Raw genomic sequence first — 11,438 nt, 5'->3', positions numbered from 1 at the left:
TGGGGCTGGGAGCAGCCTGGGATGGTGGGAGGTGTCCCTGCCATGGCAGGGGTGGGATGGGATGGGCTTTAAGGTTCCTTCCACCTCAAACCATTCCGTGATTTCCCCAGCACTGCCAATCCCAGCACCAGCCCCTGTTGTCTTTTCCTGGTGATGGGAGACAGAAAATATGAAATCAGTTGTCTTCAAAAAGGACAGAAGGAGCTGGAGACAGGGAGTGTGCTTTCCATGCCAGGCAAATCCAAAGGAACTGTGATAAACTCTGGAGCTAACGGGAGCCCAGAGAGATGTGGATGTACTGGGAAGAATCAGCACAGCTTCTCCAGGGGAAATCACATCCCATAAATCCATGACATTTCTTTGGAGGTGGCAAGACTGGTCCAGGCAAGAATTTTCCAACAATTCCATTAAAAGTCCTCACACAAGGCACTTGGAGACACTGAGATTTTAAGGAATGCAAGAGGGAGACCCTCCATGGATTTAAGAGCAGTCAAAAACAAGACACTGAGGGAAGGATAACTGATTTGTGCTCCAAACCAGCCACGGGGATCCTTGGAGGCCTGTCCTGGGATCTGCAGTGTGGAACACTCATCAATGATCCGGAAAAGTGGGGAATGATGAAGTGACAGTGTTTGCCTATGCGACAAAATTATTCAGGATCATGAAATCCAACAGTGACAGTGAAAAGCTCTGGAGGATCTGCTGAGAATGAGTTCCTGACAATAAAACAGGAGGTGAAATTCAGTGTAAATACATGGAAGGTTATGGCAGGGAAGGGGAAAAAATCCGGAGTGGGAATGGAGTTTAAACAATGATTAACTGTGAATGAGCTGCCAGTGCTCATCCCAGAGTTCAGAGAGACTTGGGAAGGTGTCCTGGGAATGCTGCTCCAGTGTGTGCCTGGTGTCTCAGATTGAAAGATTTAGCAGGGTGTGAATTCTGTTCCCATCTGTCAGAGCTGGGCAGTTCTCTCTGTTCTTTGGGCAGGTTTCTTTCTCTCTCCCACAGCCAACCCTCCCTCCAGGAGATCTCTGCTGTCCATGGCCACTGAGTGTCCCTGCAGGGCTGATCAAATTCCACCATCCCATGGGGAGATGCTGCGCCCAGGGGAGGAGCCAAGCATTCCTCCCTGGATCCAATCTGCCCTGGGAACAGCCCAGCAGCCTTTGCCCACTGCATTCCCAGAGGAGCAGCTTTCTGCTGCCCTGCATTCCCAGAGGGAGAGCAGGCCCATCTCCAGCAGCCCTGGAGCTGCAGAGGAAAACTCCCCCCTTGTGCAGGATCCCTGCTCCAGCAGAACCACAGCTGGCACTGCAGGAGGGCTGAGCCCCCCTGGGATGGGACTGTGCCACCACCCTGAGCCCCCCTGGGATGGGACTGTGCCACCACCCTGAGCCCCCCTGGGATGGGACTGTGCCACCACCCTGAGCCCCCCTGGGATGGGACTGTGCCACCACCCTGAGCCCCCTGGGATGGGACTGTGCCACCACCCTGAGCCCCCCTGGGATGGGACTGTGCCACCACCCTGAGCCCCCCTGGGATGGGACTGTGCCACCACCCTGAGCCCCCCTGGGATGGGACTGTGCCACCACCCTGAGCCCCCCTGGGATGGGACTGTGCCACCACCCTGAGCCCCCTGGGATGGGACTGTGCCCCCCTGGGATGGGACTGTGCCACCACCCTGAGCCCCCCTGGGATGGGACTGTGCCACCACCCTGACCCCCTCTGGGATGGGACTGTGCCCCCACCCTGACCCACAGGGGCTCAGGGCCTGCTCTGACTCTGGCAGGGGTTTGGTTTTGTTTGCACTGTTGCATTTGTATTTTTAATGTTCCTAATAAAGAACTGTTATTCCTGCTCCCATATCTTTGCCTGAGAGCCCCTGAATTTCAAAATTATAACAATTCAGAGGGAGGGGGTTTGCATTTTCCATTTCAAGGGAGTCTCCTGCCTTCCTCAGCACACACCTGGTTGTTCAAATCAAGATACCTGGTCACAAAGCCAGGAAGATGTTTGGGCCCACTTGAGACAGAGAGAACAGGGCAGGAATTGTCCCCAGAGCCAGCAGGGACATCCATGGGCCGTCTGTATTTTGAGTCCTGGGTGTGTGGCTGATCCTGCATCTCGTAAAGGACACAGCAGGAAAAGACAAAACCAGGAACAGGATGACACAGGGATGGTAAAAAACTGAACAGCCTGAGGTTATCCAGCTTGGACGGGCTATGGAAGTCTATCCTGGTGTTTAGGGGACAGAAGTTGAGAATTGGTGATTTCCCCTTTCTGGTATTGTGATAAGGATTCAAAGCACAGGCAAGCAGATTGAGAATGGTGAAGCAGAACCTTTAACACTTTCCATAGCCTAAAGGGGCTTCAGGAGAGCTGGAGAGAGACAATTGACAAGGGCTGGAGGGACAGGACACAGGGAATGGCTCCCACTGCCAGGGGCCAGGGATGGATGGGATATTGGGAATGAGGAATTGTTCCCTGGCAGGGTGGGCAGGCCCTGGCACAGGGTGCCCAGAGCAGCTGGGGCTGCCCCTGGATCCCTGGCAGTGCCCAAGGCCAGGCTGGACACTGGGGCTGGAGCACCTGGGACAGTGGGAGGTGTCCCTGCCATGGCAGGGGTGGTGGCACTGGGTGGGCTTTAAGGTCCCTTTCAACCCAAGCCATGTTACAAATCCACTTTAGGGTCACTGCCTAAAATGAGGCATCTTCAGGCCCAGGATGCAGCTCAAAGGCTCCTCTGCATTTCCCACCCAAAGCAAAGCAGATCCTCCCCCATTCCCAGCCTGATCCCAGGTGTGAGAGGCTGAGGACTACAGCCCAGGAAACCTTCGCTGTTCTCCTGTGAGAGAGGCAAAGAGGTAAAAATTATTATTTTTTTTAATCTTAAGACCAGAATTATTCAAACAAAAGACCAAATTATTCAAATCAATGTGCTACAGGAGACCAAAACTCGGAGGAAGAGATGAAAGAATGGACTGCAGAGCACTGAGAGGATGCACCATGAGAGGCCACCTCTGCTGCCCCATCTCTGGGGCGTCCTGCTGCCAATCCTGCTGAATTCCAAAGGGTCCCTTTCCTTCTGGAGTGCTCATTTCCCCTCTGCCTCGCTCTCCAGGACATGCTGTTAAATCCCTGCCTTTCTTCTTCATTTCTGTTTTCCGAGGAGACACAACTGGGGATGATCCATCAGAGGGAAATACCTAAACCTCACATCGCCTCGAGGAGCCTGCTCGGAGAAGAAAGAAGATTTTGTGTGAAGGCAGCGCTCACCAGCGAGGCTCCACATCAAAAGGATGGTTTTCCACGGACTAAAGAGCGGGATTCATTCTCCATCCGGGCCCAGATTCACACTGACACCGGGAAGACTTTCAGGCAGCCACACTTTGTTTACTTAAAAGCTGGGAGGAAGGGAAAATGTCACAAGCGCTCATGTAGAGCTGCGTGTGCCCCAGTCGGACACCTCCAGCACGGCTCTTTGTACAAGCAAAACCCTCCCCGCGGGCCGGGGAGTGCTGCACAAATCATCTGCCCAATCATTTAGGGCGATGAATAATTCATGGGCAGGCAAATGTGTTCACAAGCAATTCCTGAGAAGGGCTGGGAGCTGTTCAAGGCATGGATGTGCTGCTGCTGGGAACCTGAGCAGGCTTTCCTTGGATCCCTGGAACTCCAGCCCTCTGAACATCGCTGCCTGTCCCCAGCCCGGGCTCTGTCCCCTCCCTGTCCCAGCTGCTGCAAACCCCAGCGCCTCACTCAAGGGTTAATACCCGTGGCACATCAAAATTACTTCATGGCACTCGGTTCATTTAATCTTTATTTATTTTTCCTTTCTTCAGGCTGACAATGGAGGTGCAGAACTGCTTTTCTGAAGCTGCACAGCTCACACAGACGCGGCTCCATCCCTCCAAACATCCCTGTCCTGAGCTCTTTGTCCACTCCCTGTCCCAACAGCTGGAAGCGACACACCTGAATGACTTCAGGGAACGTGAATGGTAAGGCATAGGAAGAAGTGAAGGCAGCGAAGGACGGACTAGGGACGGCACAGGAAGCAGAAGGAAGGAAGGTAAGGACAGAAGGAACCGGAAGGAATGCAGGAAGCGGGAAGTAAGGCAGGCCTGGCCGTCACGGCAGGAAGGCAGGAATGGACAGGACAGGAAGGCCACTGAAGTACTCATGACCCCTTCACTCGTCCTTCACTTCCTTCCTTCCTTCCTTCCTTCCTCCTCCTTCCTTCTCCTTCCTTCCTTCCTTCCCTCTTCCCTTCCTTCACTTCCCTTCCTTCCCTTCCTTCCCTTCCTTCCCTTCCTTCCCTTTCTCTCTCTCTCCTTCCTGGGGTTGTTTTGGGTTGGAAAAGACCCTAAAGCCCACCCAGTGCCACCCCTGCCATGGCAGGGACACCTCCCACCATCCCAGGCTGCTCCCAGCCCCAATGTCCAGCCTGGCTTCGGTCACTTCCAGGATCCAGGGGCAGCCACAGCTGCTCTGGGCATCCCCTGCCTATGGCATCCTTTGGGGAAAATACATTTGGGTTTTTTTCAGGATCAGGCACAGCAGAACAAGCCCAGTTCTCTTTAGCCTTGCATGAGATGCAAAATTTAAGGCGAAGCAACAGGTTTCCTATAAATATCTATAAATATATATAAATACATGACAGTTTTCCTTTAAATATAAATATCCTATATATTTGTCCTCCGAAGTATTTGCTGCACAGCCTCCAGTGATGCATGTGCAGCTATCCATCCTGGTTTCCAGGACCTCCTTCCAGGCTGATCCCTCAATCTTTTGAGAAGGTATTTCTGGGGGCAGTGTGTTTCTCCTGCTGCAGCCCAGATCCCCAGGAAATAACCATTTCTGGAAATCTACGCTGCTTTTCTGCCAAGAAAACTCATGGAGGGCTCTGGGAGTTTTCAGCCGAGTCCCACCTGTGGGTTTGAAGAGGAAATTCCCCCTTTCCCTGCCCCATGGGAAGGCTCCTCACCGCTTTAGGAGCTGCTCTGGCCCTGCTGTCCGTGAGGAAATTCTCCCTCCGTGCCCCATCCCTGCTGCTCACACTCACTAATTACCCCGAGCGCTGATGAAATATGATTACATTTTTCTCTTCATTAGGCATGATATCGAATCATAACTCACACAAATCAAATTGTTTTATTCCTTTTCTCCCTGTTTGCTTTGGAATTCCTCCCTGCTCCTGACAATGTGGGTTTAGCTCTGTCTGTGCTGCTGGGCCCTGCAGCTGCCAGGACCCTGCAATTTTAATGATCTAATCCGACAGCGAGCAGGCTTTAATTTAAACTTTTATTAACGACCGCTTTCCACCCTCAAAGACTATATTAAAATTGCTTAATGGAATTGCAGATTATAAATGCCCCACTGCCAGGCCCACTCGTGCCGGCTGCAGCACCCCTTTGGAATTCAGAGCAATCCTATTAAGTCCTCTTTATGTTTTGGAGAGGTCATTTTGATTGCAGCTTTTTGTGTACTTCCCCTCGGAGATAGCGCTGCCCCAGTCTCTGAATTTGAAAGAAGAGAGTTTTACCAGAGACCACGTCTGTCTTTCACATTCATTATCCTTCCACAGGCAGCTTCAGATTTAATTCCTTTGACTTACTGCGTGGACTTTTTTGGGGGGAGTCTGCTGGGGGGGATGGAAATGAATTCCTCGGGCAGCATCATTCGGTGACAGGAATGACAGAATCCGCCCTAGAACTGCTGGGAAAGGAGAGGAGAAGAGGGAGGAGGATGCAGGGATTCATTCTGAGGTGGAAAATTGCAGGATCAGGACAACCTTTGGAAGCGTGAAGTCCTTTGCCCGAAATGCCGCAGTTTTTCACACCCCCTGTTAGTCCTGGCTCTGTTAGGCCGGGCTTTAATGGTCCTCTCTTCACGGAGTCTCCCCCCACCCCCATTCTTTATTTTATTTAAGGACTCAGCAAAGGCATCAGCAGTCCCCAACCCCCCCAGAGCCCAGCAGGGTGATTGTTTGCCTCAGGAAATGCCCTATTAATCATTTGTTGTATAGATTTAATTTCTCACCATTCTCCCTCTTTATTTGCTGTTGTTATTGTTCCTTTCTGCCGTGAAAAGGCAGAAACAACCTCAGGTTCTCAAGGAAGGGAACAATCCATCAGTTCTGCGGGCTCACAATGGGAATCCGCGGGAGCAGCTGCCTCTGCTCTGAATGTCCCTTGTCCCAAAGGCTTGACCAGGGGACAGAAAAAGCACTTATTCCCAGGGAAAAGAGGGAGGTGAAGGACACACAGGGGGATTTCTGACGGGGAGTTTTTCCATTCCAGTTGTTTGCACTCAAGCTGCTCCTCTGGTCTCTTTCTTCAGCGATTGAGGGTTGGGTGTGACCCACCTGACGCGTTTGAAATATCAAACCCAGCACAAAAGAACCCAGCCGTGAACCCGTTTGTCCCCTAAAAATAACCTGAAGGGTTGAGAGGGCACGGCAGAGACCTCTAAAGTCAGGGAAAACGTGCTGCCCTCTCTGTAGACAGGGCCAGATACCCGAGGAAAGGATTTCCCACCTGGCAGGTAAATCCAGCTGCCACAGTCCCTGGGCAGGGGAACATCTGGGAGCCAGACACGCCCTGTAGAGCAGATTTATGGAGTTATGGTTTGCTCACCTCCTGATGGGCTGAGACAGCTCACGGTGCAGCTCAGATCAGGGCTCGGGTGGCTTTTCCCTCTCCCCACCTCTCCACCTCCAAGGAGTAGCACAAGACCCTTTTTCTTCTGAAATCCTGCCAAATTCCAAGCCCCGTGCAGTGGGAGGCCTCCCAGCCCACCTGTGACAGAGATGAGGTTCCCAAAGTAATTCCCATTATTGAGGAAATGCTCACATTGCTCAGGGCAGGATTTCCCATCCCTGAGTCCTGCCCAAACCCCGCTCCTCACAAGGTGACACCAACCTTCCCCTGCCTGGATATTTGCCATGGAACCTGCAGCCAGGGAAGTGTGGAACTGGAGAGAAAAATCTCCTGGACCTGCCTGTATCCTGTCAGGAAAGGCTGAGGGAATTGGGAATGTTCAGCTGGAGAGGAGAAGTTTTGGGCTGAGCTCAGGGTGGCCTTGCAGCACCTGAAGGAGCCCCAGGAAACCTGGAGAGAGACAATTGCCAAGGGATGGAGGGACAGGACACAGGGAATGGCTCCCACTGCCAGAGGGCAGGGATGGATGGGGTATTGGGAATTAGGAATTGTTCCCTGGCAGGGTGGGCAGGCCCTGGCACAGGGTGCCCAGAGCAGCTGGGGCTGCCCCTGGATCCCTGGCAGTGCCCAAGGCCAGGCTGGAGCAGCCTGGGACAGTGGGAGGTGTCCCTGCTGAATGGGATGAGCTTTAAGATCCCTTCCAACCCAAACCAGTCCATGATCCTGGGATGATCCCGATGCTCCATGAGCTGCAATCAGTGACCTGGGATTCTCCATGCTGGGATGCACTGGGCACTCCTGGCTCTCCACGACCCAGTGCTCCTGGGAGTTGTTTCCTGCTGCCATGGGCTCCATCCCTGTTGGATCCATCCCATGCCCACCTCGTGACCCTGCCCTGGCAGGAAACCAGGGCATCCCTTCCCAGCTCATCACTCAACACCCACACCCACAGCATCCATAAAATGGGAATATTTGTTCCATTTACTGCCTCCTCCCCCTGAGCAGGGCCTGGAAGCAGGAGTGGGGTTGGAGAGAAGCTGGCATGAATGGTGAGCAGGGGGCTCAGAACTGATCTTTTGTGAATATTTGTGTGTTAAAAAGTTACAGATCTGCTTTCCCCCCCTGTTTGCAAAAGCACTGCTCAAATATTTGTGGAGCCCGAACGCGGCCTAATTGAAATTCACTCAAATTCAAATTAATATTCATGATTTTTTTTCCCTCTCTCCTGCCTTCCACTCTTCACTCGGCTCTGAAGGGAAGCAGCTCCCTGCTGTGGAGGGGACAGCTGGAAGCTGGAAGGCTCCTGGGAGGGTGAAAACTTTGGCAATCCACGTGGAATTTGTGGAGGCAGGCACAGGCTGGATGTCAGGATTGACAGGAGGGTTTGGAGCTCCTCAGGGAGTGCTGGGATTTCACAGCCTCTCCCTCTGCATCGCTGCTCACTCCACCTGCTCCTTGTCCTTGGATCCATCTCCATCCTGCCCTTCTCCTGCAGCATCCCTAAAACAGAGCTGGGACTGCTCCAGGAGGGCAGGGCAGAGATTTGGGGCTGTCTGGGAGTGGGAAGGGATTTGGGGATGGCCCTTGTTTGCAGATGGCTGAGACCTCCAACCTCAATTGTGAGATTTCTATCAAGGGTGAGCAGAATGTGATGAAACCCCACATCCCTACAAAACATCCTTTTCCCAGACCTCTCCCTGCCTAGCCAGCCTACTGCTCCCTGTCTGCCACCAAGGAAATCTTGCAGGGGGGGATCAGAGCTGCCTGGCACAGCCAAACCTCCTCCAGTCATCCAGGAAACACAGGACGTTTTTCTTCTTCTCAGGAAAACATGGAAATTAAATTGGAATCACTACATGGATGCAGTTCTGCCCAGATAAACTCACAGGCTGTCAGCTTGCAGATGTTCCTGGCTGCTGGAACATCTTTTCTCAGGCTTTTCCCAGCATCTCAGGGATTCTGGAAGTGCTTTGCATCCAGTATTTATGGGCCCCAGTTAAGCACTAGGATAGAAATATTATAAACTCTGTATTTAGCAAGGAAAATCCAGGAATGGGGAAAACCACCCAGGGGCACTGCAATGTCTGACAGATCCTAGGAAGGAATTCTTAGCTGGGAGGGAATTCAGGGTGCCCAGAGCAGCTGGGGCTGCCCCTGGATCCCTGGAAGTGTCCAGGGCCAGGCTGGACAGGGCTTGGAGCAGCCTGGGACAGTGGGAGGTGTCCCTGCCATGGCAGGGGGTGGAACAAAACAACCCCTCAGATCCCTTTCCAACCCCAGCTCTGGGATTCATCCTAAATTCTGGGATTCCCATTTTGAAACCCAAACCCAAGACAGAACAACTCAGCTGTCAAGTGCCCATTTGTCCCCTAAAAAGAACCCAAAGTGTTGAGTGGGGCACAGCAGCCAATCCTGGATGACTTTTCCCAAAGAAGGGATTTTGCTCCCACTGCCCCTGTGCAGAGCCACAAATATATTTCTTTTTCCAATGGATTTTTACTCTTTTTAGACCTCATGGCCAGAAATCCTGAAGGAAGCAGAGGCAGGAAGATCAGGCAGCCCGTTAGCTCCTCAGGTGTGGGATCAGCAGCAGCTCCAAGGTCTTTGCAGGACAGAGACTTTATGACTCCCAAGCCATCTCCCTTCCCTGCCTCGGCCAGCACAACAGGAGCCAAATTTATCTCTCCTCTAAATACCAGAGGAGCTGAACAGGGATTTTTAAAAGTCACCCAAGTGCTCCAGCCCTCCTCGTGCCCTGGTGGCATTTTCAGCCCACAAATCACTGGCAGGGGGTCCCGAGCCCTGTGCCTGCAGTTCCACACCTGCTGGAGATCACAGCAGTGCCCTCAGCCTGGAAAACTCCACAGGAAACCCAGTGCAAAGGACAGCAGGGGATGCCCAGGGCTTGGAGAAGAGCCTTTATTTTAGGGCTGGGATTTTATTCCAAGGTTTCTCCTGGAAATCATTATCTAAAGCAGAGCTGGGCTGCAGCTGAGGGGTCCCTGGGAGACAGACAATTCTCCTGGCAACAAAAGCTGTGCAGGAGCTCTGAAATAAGGGCTGTGATCACCAAACAAACTTCCTTGGAGCTCCTCAAAGGTCTGAACCCCAGACTCAGTGGTGTCAGTACTGTGGGCAAGAGTCCCCAGCTGTGTCCAGGGGAGGGAATCACCTGGAACCTGGGGTACCTCCCCCAGCTGGGAGTGCCTGGGCTTCCTCTGGGGAAGATCCTACAGCTGTGGGGTAATCCAGGAACTCCCCATCCTGCTTCTCTTAGGGTCAGGGTGGAAAAAATTATAATTGGAGGCACAACAAGCTCTGGTTTGAGGGAGCAGCCTTGAGGGGAATGGAGTAATTCCGTGTTCTGCACCATGAGAGAGGAGCACAGAGGGCTGATCACACACTGCCTCCCATCTGAACCTTTTTTCTGCCTCGATACCTTTTCTGTCTTTCCTCTTTAGCTGCTCTGCTGTCTCCTCTGGGGAGATTTCCACAGGAGCACCAGGCAGGAGGTGCAAAACCACGGCAGCTCCTGGGCTGCTGCCACCTGATCTCCACCAGCAAAGGGGTTTCGCAGGGGCCTGGGGTGACAGGACAAAGAGGAAGGGATTTGGGGTGAAGGAGGAGGATTTTAAGGTGGGATATTGGGAGGGAATTCTTCCCTGTGAGGATGGGGGGCGGGGGGCAGAGTGCCCAGAGAAGCTGTGGATGGATGGGAGTGTCCAAGGCCAGCTGGAGCAGCCTGGGATGGGGGAAGGTGTCCCTGCCCATGGCAGGGGTGGCACTGGTTGGGATTTAAGGTCCTTTCCACCCAAATCATCCTGGGATTCTGTGACAGGGGATAAAAGGAGTTGGTAAGGAGCAATCCAAGGTCAGATGGATCCCTCGTGTTCCCTCAGCATCCCAAGGGTGGATCACAGCCAGCAGGAGCTTCACCCCCTGACAACTCTGACCCCAATTCCCACATCTGGTACCTCCCAAGGCTCTCCAGGCAGCACTTCCTGGATTTCCATGTCCCTGTGCACAGGCACAGGGATTGCTGCTGCCCTCTGATCCCACTCCTGCTTTTCCAGCAGAAGGAACACTTGCAGCTCATCCAGCAGCTCAGCCTCTGCATTATTAGGTTTCCTCAAGCCCTGAATGTCCCATGCAGGCCCAGGCACTCAATATTCTTTAAATTCCCTATTTTCACCAGCACCTCTTCATTTGATCCCTTAATCTTTTATAGCAACTCACCTTTATTACCAGCAAGGAGCAAGTCGGGAGCAGACTTTTCCCAACATCCCCTGAGGTGAGAACTTATGAAATGAAATCATTTCACTTCTCAGCTGTGTCCTCATCTTCCTTAATTGTTCCCTTTTAACTCCCAGGGAGCCAGCAGACCTGCCTGGCTCCTTTGCAGCCTTTCCTGTTCCTGCCAGACTTGAATCATCCATTGTTTGTTTCCATTCCTTGCTATTCCTTGCTGGCTTCCTGTTTCCCCTCTTTCATGCTGTATTTTCTGTTCCTTGACCTTGAGAAGGTTGGATTTGCAGTTTTTGAAGTGCCATTGTGTGGCCCAAACACCTTCCTGAGCTCTGCTCCTTACCTGCCTTCATCCCTGCCTTGCTCTGCTCCCTCCCACGCCAGGTCGAGCCCCTTTGGTAATGAGTCCTGCTGGAATCTCATTAATTGTAATTAAAGCTGAGCTGGGGGTTGAACACCTTGCACGATGTGCTTTGCCCTGTCACCCTCAAAGAGCACCCAGGCCAAATTTGGGGATTTAATCTTTATTTTGGA

At 52.6% G+C, this 11,438-nt stretch overlaps 1 long non-coding RNA gene across 2 annotated transcripts; it reads right to left on the bottom strand.

Annotated features, from left to right (window-relative positions):
* Positions 1-3,055: 3,055 nt before the first annotated feature.
* Positions 3,056-11,011, bottom strand: LOC108962288 (uncharacterized). Of its 2 annotated transcripts, XR_007778781.1 has the most exons (4): positions 10,896-11,011; positions 6,636-6,797; positions 5,543-5,715; positions 3,056-3,232 (listed from the first exon to the last, which is right to left on the bottom strand). It is a non-coding gene; the product is annotated as an uncharacterized LOC108962288 (long non-coding RNA). The 2 variants fall into 2 exon arrangements; XR_007778780.1 differs by lacking the exon at positions 5,543-5,715.
* Positions 11,012-11,438: the final 427 nt, after the last annotated feature.

The sequence above is a fragment of the Serinus canaria genome, chromosome 13 (genome assembly GCF_022539315.1).
Source record: "Serinus canaria isolate serCan28SL12 chromosome 13, serCan2020, whole genome shotgun sequence".
Lineage (NCBI taxonomy): Eukaryota > Metazoa > Chordata > Aves > Passeriformes > Fringillidae > Serinus > Serinus canaria.
This window is presented reverse-complemented; position numbering and strand designations above follow the sequence as displayed.